This window comes from Arachis hypogaea, chromosome 3 (genome assembly GCF_003086295.3).
Source record: "Arachis hypogaea cultivar Tifrunner chromosome 3, arahy.Tifrunner.gnm2.J5K5, whole genome shotgun sequence".
In the NCBI taxonomy this organism is placed as follows: Eukaryota; Viridiplantae; Streptophyta; class Magnoliopsida; order Fabales; family Fabaceae; genus Arachis; species Arachis hypogaea.
This window is the reverse complement of record NC_092038.1, coordinates 124051582-124061395: the sequence shown is the minus strand read 5'-3', so window position 1 is coordinate 124061395 and position 9814 is coordinate 124051582. Positions and strand designations below refer to the sequence as shown.

The 9814-nt window shown below is 32.5% G+C and overlaps 1 non-coding gene across 1 annotated transcript; it reads left to right on the top strand.

Moving 5' to 3' along the window:
* Positions 1-8402: 8402 nt before the first annotated feature.
* TRNAA-AGC (transfer RNA alanine (anticodon AGC)) lies at positions 8403-8475 on the top strand. The gene has a single exon. It is a non-coding gene; the product is annotated as a tRNA-Ala (tRNA).
* The last annotated feature ends 1339 nt before the right edge of the window (positions 8476-9814 follow it).

Here is a 9814-nt window from a genome sequence, read left to right as displayed (position 1 = left end):
CTCTTCTTCTCTTTCTCTATCTCCCTACCCTCCCCTAATTTCTTAAGAAGCTACAGTCGTAACAATAAGGAAATTAGAGATTGAGAAACCAAATACAAAATAATATAATAAGACTACGTCCTTCTTCACAAAGCTAGTGCCAAACATTGAATAATTACCATGCAAGGACTGTCAGTGACGTTGCTGTTCCTGCTAAATATAGTGATAATTAAGCAATTCTTTCTAAGAATAAATAAAAAGAAAGAAAAGAGATTCATCTTTATTTATATTTTATTGCAAGAGAACCTAACTTTACAATGTTTCCCATTGTTATGGCAGAGCTTCCATCCATAAAAAAATAAAAAATGAAAAAATGCATCAGCAATTTAATTAGTTAATTAAATCATCCAAGTATCAAATCTCTGTCCAAAAAAAAGAAGTATAAAATGGGTTTGTCTGGATTATAAGTTTTTAATTGTTGCGCTGGCTTCATCAAAGGTGTGACACGATACACATACCGTTAGACGGTTAGTGTAGGGACGATTTATGGTTTTCCGTTAATTGTCGTAACTTGTAAGGATAACGGAAACAGCCACATCGCAATCAGAGATATTCAGAGTCGAAATTAAAGATTCTATGTGTTTGGGCGTATGCACTATGCAGCATTAGCAAGGAGCCAAGGACAATAATACATGGAGACACCATAATGGTTTAGTTGTCATGTTTCAATATCATTACCACAAAATCCGAAACATGGGAGATAATAAGTGATCCATAATCTTTGTTAACTTTATTGTACAAGTCCATAATTGGACCATTTGGCCCGTTTTTATCAAGCCATCACATGGATAACCTTTCAGTGATGTGTGATCGATAGTAATACTTCACTTATTCACGATTTCTTCTTTTGAGATATTTCATGCCATAGTTTTTAATATCTTACTCTACACATATATTTCCAAATTTATTACTTTCATACTATATTTGTTCATGGTTTAGTATGAGAAAATATCTCACCACTTCATTCATTAATAGCAAGAAAAAATTCCAAAAAAAGAAAAAAAAAACTTTCGTGTCAAAAAGCAAACAATGAAAGATTTGAATTTACATAACCTTCAACTGACTCTTAGAACTCTTAGTCTTCTAGGGAACTTTGCAGAAAACTCTTAGAACTCAACTCGAATCCGATCCAGAACTCTGGATGGATTCTTATATCTCTTGGTGGATAAAAAAGTACTTAATTATTATCAAGTTAAAAAATAATTTTATAGTTATTTGTAAAAAAAAAATTGAAAATTAATTTTTTTATTAATAATTAATTAGCATTTTGCCCCTTTTTTTAAATTTTTGTAGATGCACTATTTTATTGATTGCTTGTTAGTTACAAAAAATTGATTTTAGCAAAACCTGTAATCAAATTGTGATTCTTATTTCTTAAACTCATTTGACAATGATCAAATATTATGTTCTGATTTAATACTAACTCCCACCAGGTCTGTGAGAATAGAATACTAGAATACTGATTTATTGTCCAATATATATACACGCAAATGAAGTAATAGTCTCGTTATACATCTAATTTTTTAGTAATAAAATTCAATTAAATTGGCCCAAACTCAATAAAACTAATTTTTTTAGTGAGTACGTGTTAAACACGTTCCAATTCTCTACAAACGCAAACATTTATCGCGCGTTTTTTAATATGAATACATTCTAAAAAAATAATTTCTAAAATCACTCGCTCCAATTAAAAAACTTCAAAATTTCTAGTAAATTTCTCAAAATCTCAACCAAAACTCGCAAAAACTCTCTGTGCTATGGTTCTGATCTTCAACGACAAACATCGAAACGTAAAGAAGAAGCATCATAGAAAAGGTAATGAGAATTTAAATCGTCCATTTCTTTTTCTTTTTTTTTGCTTTTTCTCTCGCATTCTCTTTCTTGAAATACTAAATTATCATATTTTATGTATTTAGTAGATTAAGTTTCTATTCTTGCAATAAAATAGAAATTACGATAACTCTTTTTTATAGTTTTTGTTGAGTCTACAACGGAATTTTGACTTCTAATAGATACAAAGTAATATGAAATTGAACACTACTCACAATAATGTACTTGCTATATATTTTGTAAAGAGGAAAAATAATATAAAAGATTTCTTCTAACTCTATAAGATGATGTGAATAAGGATATTGTTCTTGTTATTGGCTTCAATTACAATTCTAAAGAGGTATATGTAGTATCTCTATGATATAACTTCAACGAATAAGAATAAAATTCTCCGACAAAAAACTCCTTACTAAACATTTTGAGTTTTCTCCTATTAAAACTCATTTATTTTACTTCCTAAAATTACTCTTATCCTTCCTTTCTTCTTACAATTCTCCACCTCGGTCACAATTTGAAATCTACTCAAATTTTGGACGATCAAAGTATAGTATTCGTATCCTATGCCTAACATGGAACAACAATGAGCAATTCCAAACAGTGTTGGAACTTGCTTCCTGACACTACCTTAGTCAGGATGTCTGCGAAATTTTCATCTATGTGTACTTTTACAAGAGAAATATTGCATTTCTCTATAACATCATGCACGAAGTGATATCTTACATCAATATGCTTGGTATGAGCATGATGAACCTGATTTTTTAGCCAAATGAATTGCACTTTGACTATCACAACTCAGATTCACACAATCTTGCTGAAACTCTAAATCATCTAGAAGACTCCTTAGCCACAATGCTTCTTTCACCCCTTCTACTACTGCTATATACTCAGTCTTTGTAGTAGATAGTGCCACTGTATCTTGTAACATTGATTGCCAACTAACTGGAACACCTTGTATTTTATATACATAATCGGTCGTAGAACGTTTTTTGTCTAGATCACTAGCATAATCAAAATCAACAAAGCCGCTGATTTGACATGATTTTCCACTAAAGCATAAACCTATGTCAATCATGGTACCCTTCAAGTACTTTAATATCCACTTGAATGCTTCCCAGTGTGTCTTACCCAGATTTGCAATGAACCTGCTAACAATACTGACTGCCTGTGAAATATCTGGGCGTGTACACACCATAGCATACATTAGGCTACCAACAGCACTAGCATAAGGTACATTTTTCATGTAAGCCTTATCTTCTGCTGTTGTGAGAGATTGTTTACTAGAGAGTTTGAAATGTGGAGCCAACGATGTTACTGCTGGCTTAGCATTTTTCATTTTGAATCTTTCAATAACGCGCTCAATGTACCCTTTCTGGCTCAAGAACAATTTTCGGCTTGATCTCTCTCTTTTAATTTCCATACCTAATATTTTTCGTGCAACACTCAAATCTTTTATTTCAAATTCTTTACCAAGTTGAACCTTTAACCTATCTATCTCCACCTTGCTCTTACAAGCAATAAGCATGTCATCCACATACAATAGAAAATAGACATAATCACTTCCAGAAAGCTTATGAATGTATACAGAACAATCATAATTACTTCCGGAAAAATCTTGTTTTAACATAAAGGAGTCAAATCGCTTATACTACTGTCGAGGAGATTGTTTCAATCCATATAGCGATTTCTTTAAGCGACATACCTAATTTTTTTACCCTCAACCTTGAAACCCTCAAGTTGATACATGTAAATTGCTTCCTCTAAGTCACCATGCAAGAAAGTTATCTTTACATCTAGCTGTTCCAACTCAAGATCACCCTGAACAACAAGACTCAAAAGCACCCTTATGGAAGTGTGCTTCACCACAGGAGAAAATATCTTGTTGTAATCAACACTTTTTTTTGTGCAAATTCCTTTGCTACTAACCTAGTTTTGAATCTTGTACCATCTGACTTAATAGAATCTTCTTTTCTTTTATACACCCATTTACAACCAATTGCAGTCTTTTTCACGGGCAACAAGACCACCTCTCATGTCTTGTTCTTATGGAGAGATTGCATCTCTTCTTCCATGGCGACCAACTAACTTTCTCTATCTTTGTCTTTGATAGCAAGTTTGAAGGTGATCGACTTATCATCCTCTACCGAGAGTGCATAATCTACCAATTTTACCTACCTATAATGTCTCAGAGGCTTGTCTGACTCAAACTTCTGAACGAATTTATAATTTCTCTTTGGCCTAGTGGATGCCAAAGAATCTTGTTGCTGCTGTTGTAATGCATGTGCATTTTCTCACTGAATCTCCTCATGATCAAGTTCATCCTCTGCATCATCTCGAGTAGCATTAGGATGCTCCACCTGAACATTATTAGAATCTATTTATTGGTATTTAGACTCTAACTCCACCACTTGAGTATTTAAAGTTTTTTTAACATCACCATCATCTGGCATCGTATCTTTAGACAAAGCTACCATAGATCGTTCATGAAAGGTAACATCCCTGCTAATTACAAACTTAGAATCATTTACGCTCCAAAGACGATACCCTTGAATCCCTCTTGGATACCCCAAAAAGATGGTCTTTTTACCTCTATCATCAAGCTTATTATCTTTGACATGATAATAGGCTATGCATCCAAAAACTCTGAGTTTCTCGTAATCTGCATATTTCCCTGACCATACCTTATAAGGTGTGTCTCCATCTAGAGAAGAATGTGGGGATCGGGTCACTATGTAGCAAGCTGTAGCAATCGACTCCGCCCACCACTCTCTGCCTAACCCAGAATTAGAACACATACACTGTACCTTCTCAAGTAGCGTACGATTCAGTCGTTCAACGACTCCATTCTGTTGTGGTGTTTCTCTAACTGTCTAGTGTCTCACAATGCCTTCTCGATCACAGAACTCCTTGAAAGCCCCATCCATGTACTCTGTGACATTATCTGATCGTAGAGTTTTTAGCTTCCTACCTGTTCAGTTTTTAACCATTGCTCTCCATCGTTTAAAAGTGTAGAATACCTCATTCTTATACTTGAGGAAGTATTAACCCAAACATACCTGCACCCTTGGAATAACTTTAGACGGGGCTCAAACATCAGTATGCACGTAGTCTAACAACCCTCTGCTTTTGTGCTTGCTTGTAGAAAAATTCACCATGTGTGCCTTTTTATACAAGCAATGCTCACAAAATTTCATTTGTGGTTTCTTCATATTCTTCAGCAAACCTTGTTGACAAAGCAATGCTAGACCTTCTCTGACATATGTCCAAGCCGCAAGTGCCATATTCTTGTGCAATTTGCTTGATCTCTACTTCTACCGATTTCAACTGCTAACTCACCTGTGATTGTTGTCCCCAAAAGAGAATAAAGATTACTGTGATGAACTTCCTTTATCACTACCAAAGAACCACGAACAACTTTTAGTACCCTATTTTTCGTAACTATTTTGCAACTATTTTTCTCCAATAAACCTATGGAGATAAGATTTTTCTGCAAGTATGGAATATGTCTCACATCCTTTAAGGTTCTTACTATTCCATCATATATCTTGATTTATATCTTGATTCTTATAGTACCCAAACCCACAGTTTTACAAGCATGATCATTGCCCGTTAAAACTGTGCCACCATTTATGTTTTGATAGGTAGTAAACCACTTCCTATTTGGGCACATATGGTGAGATGTTCCTAAATCAAGAATCCACTTATCGAAGATTTCATAAGATTGTTCTGTCACAGAGTAATAGTCCTCCTTATCATTTGAGACGTAGCTTGCTTCTTGCTTTTTTTTGGGTTGTCATTGTTCTATTTCTTGAAAGTTATCTTCTTATTTGGACAATTTGCTTTGAAATGTCCAGACTCTCCATATTTAAAGCATGTTCTCTCCGCATGAGGTTTAGATTTTGGCCTAAAATTTTCATGCTTATTACCTTTTTCTCTTTCATTAGTCCTTCCTCTAGCCGCAAACAATCCTTGTGCTTGATCATTATACTCTCTTCTATTTAGAGATGACATTACACTTGTAGCAATTTTATGTAGATCATCCGCTAAAAGTGATGCTCTCGTCTCATCCATAGTCAGAGTGTCACCCACCAGCACCAATGTCTGCACTAGATTTTCATAGGAATTCGGTAATGAAAGTAATAATATGAGTGCATGATCCTCATCATCAACCTTCACATCTTATCCTTTAAGTTTGATATAATCCTATCAAACTTATTGATATATTCTCAGATTGAGGTACCTTCTTCCATCTTGCATGTATACAATTTAGATTTTAAGTAGATCATGTTAGTTAGAGTCTTCGTCATGAAGTTACTCTCTAACTTTCCCCAAACGCCTACTGCAGTTGCTTCTTCATTTACCAAAAAAGCAACATTCCTCTCAAGGCATAAGATTATTGTAGCCTGTGCCTCAAGATCTAATTCTTCCCAATCCTCATCTTTCATTTTCTCTGGCTTTTACTCCTTTTCTGCCAGTGCCTTGTATAATTTTTATGATATAAGCAGATTTTTTATCTGTATCCTCTAATAAGAAAAATATTTTTTTTCATTAAATTTTTCGATTTCATATTTGCCTACTTTGACATTACCACTAGTAGAAGCCATTATATTCAAAATTGAATTTTACCACACAAATAATGAATAATATAACATTAGCTCTTGATACCAATTGTTGAGTCTACAACGGAATTTTGACTTCTAATAGATACAAAGTAATATGAAATTGAACACTACTCACAATAATGCACTCGCTATATATTTTGTAAAGAGGAAAAATAATATGAAAGATTTCTTCTAACTAACTATATAAGATTATGTGAATAAGGATATTGTTATTATTATTGGCTTCAATTACAATTCTAGAGACGTATATATAGTATCTCTATGTTATAACGTCAACGAATAAGAATAAAATTCTCCGACAAAAAATTTTTTACTAGACATTTTGAGTTTTCTCCTATTAAAACTCATTTATTTTACTTTCTAAAATTACTCTTGTCCTTCCTTTATTCTCACCGTGTTGGTTTTGTGATAACTATGCTAGTTTGGTGTCATCTAATGTATATTGAGATCCATGTGTTTTTATACTTGATTGAGTTATGTTCATCAACTTATTTTATTGTGAGTTTGTTTGGTGTCATGGTTAAATGCTTTTTGCATTAGTCCAAAAAGTATTTTTAATTGAATGAGCAATCTCAAGTTCAAGTTCATAAAAAAAGCTATGATTTTTTCATTTTCATGAAGTATTTTTCAATTTTTCCGGCAACATTTTGTTCAAAAATTTTACGAATTTTTTTCATAATGTAATTTTTAACATCTTTTTCAATAAATCTTATTTCTCGATAATTCCTAACTACTGCAACAAATAATTGATATGTCTTACTTTGTCTAATACTAACTTCGTTATTATTCTCAATTGTACGACTTACATACATGCTTAGCTGTTTGGGTTGTTTAAGCATATTTATTTGATTCAGATACAAATGAGTCAAAATAACCTTTAGAATAATCCAAACATAGATTTTTTTGGAATAAAAAAAACTTTATTTTCACAAGAAAATTATTCTGTGATTATATTCTAGAATTCAACTTTTTTTGGGTGACGGCAAATTCGCCGTTTCCTTGACAAATTTCAAATTCCTAAACTTTGAAGTCATATATGTGCTTCTAATTTGGAAAAATATATATTATGATCCAAACTCTTAATTTTGAAAAAAATATAGTTTTATTTAATTAGGATGAGAAAGAAAATTAGAGAGTTGAATATTGGACAGTCAACAAACATGATTTTTTTAACATAGTTAACGTTAATGATAATTATTATCATCGTCTCTAGGAGTACACAAGAACAAGCCGTATTTAAAAATGACTTAAAATTTTTGTACTTTCACATTAGTTTTTTAAAAAAAATCGTTTATATTAAACTCAGTTATATAGATTTCGTTTAGCCAAGAGATAAGTGACCTATGAATATAAAATAGGTTATTCTAATTCAGTTTGACTTGTTTATAAATTTTGTTTGATTGTATAGCTTTTTCGTATAAGTAATTTAAATTAGAGTAATGTTACATTTACATTAAAATTAGTCATCAAAGTCAACTATCAATATAAAATATATGTTGAAATATAAATACACATTAAAAATAAATTAAATTATACATATATTTATACACAAATATATTAATAACTAATTTTAATAACTAATTTTGGTGTAAAAATAGTATTTTTGTTTAAATTATTATTTTGACACCAAACAGAAAGAAAAATCCTACTATTTTGGATAGATACAGTAATTGATTTAGTGTTTCTTAGGCAACTCTAATCCTGATGAGTTTCTATAGTTTCCGATTGAAATATATATATATATATACACCAGCGAGTTCAGGAGGTCATAATCCTGATATTTCGTTCATTATTATTCGAATTGTAGTATTTTATGCCTAAGACCCTCAGGTGATAATCTCCTAATGGAGGTTTCCCAATAGTCATTATTTTCAGATTATATCAAATAAAATTATATAAACCGAGAGCATCCATGGGGATGTAGCTCAGATGGTAGAGCGCTCGCTTAGCATGCGAGAGGTACGGGGATCGATACCCCGCATCTCCATTTGTTTCAATTTTACACCTATCTCCTTTCTTCTTGTTACTTTTTTTTCTTCCTCATAGTGTTTTACAAACTAAATTTGGGGCCATAATAGGTCTGATCAGAGTGAAAGGGTCCAGCTAACCCATCTTTTGGGTCCACAAATATGTAACCCACTGATAATTAAGTGGATAACATACAAAATATACGTCCGGTCCGGGTACCACTATCATAATAATTGTGTGAATAACAATAAGTGAATGGTTCTCTAAAATACAAATCACAACTGAACTGTTTCAATGGGCAATGGCAGCCACGACCAAACAATAAATAGACACCTACGGCTATGGTGCTCTTTACCCTACACTTAGCATTTTCCCTCTCCTTTTTATATCACATCGCACACCACGACACCCCACCCGTCCCGTCATAATCACTCTCCAAATTTCTCCATTTCCTAATACAAATAAACATCACAATTTTTTTTGCTTTCTTTTTCTTTTTTCTTTTTAAGAAAAAATCACCTCCAGTCCTCCACTCGGCCACTCCCCCGTCGCAACAAGTGAAAAGAAAATGGAGTTTACTGAGCTATAATTAAGCTTTACTTAATTTTTCAAGTGATTAAGGTTTTTAACCCTGCTCTCGTTTTTATATCAACTCATTATAAGATTAAATTAGATAAAAGAGATGAATAATTTTTATTTATTGTATAAGTATTTATACATGTTAATATGGAATTTGATATGGTACGTCCATGAACCATGATCCGTCCTTCCTGATCCGGGGATGAAGTGTACATTAGTCTTCTTTCCTACCATCTAGTTTTGTTTAATTTCTTTCAACAAGATTGAATTTGAATAAGTAAAGAGTTGGTGTACATGTTGTGCATTGAAAATGTTTTCCTTTCTTTCTTAATCTGGACAAAAATTATTGCATCGTGTTCTCAATAATTGTAGTATATATGGAATAGGAAGGAAATGGCAATTGTACACAGAGCTAAAGGAAACACCTAAGCTAGGGTACGTGGTGTCGTATTCTCTCGAGAAGGACCCATCAACATTATTTCCCTCAATTATAATTTACAACTTTTATTTTCTAGTAGCTCATTGGTCCTTGACTCCTTGTCGCTCTTTTTGGGTTTTTTCCTCCTCAATTTTTTATTATTATGTTTCTTGAATGATTGATTCATATATATACTTAAAAACGAATTATAAATAATTGGAATTTGTGAAATAAGGTTGGAGATGATGGTAAAGATGCTTAAGATACCATCACGTCAGTTCTATGATGATAATTAGAAGTACTTGCAAAATATTTTAATGTATACATGAGGAAAAATTAAAGCATGTTTGTTAGAAATAAA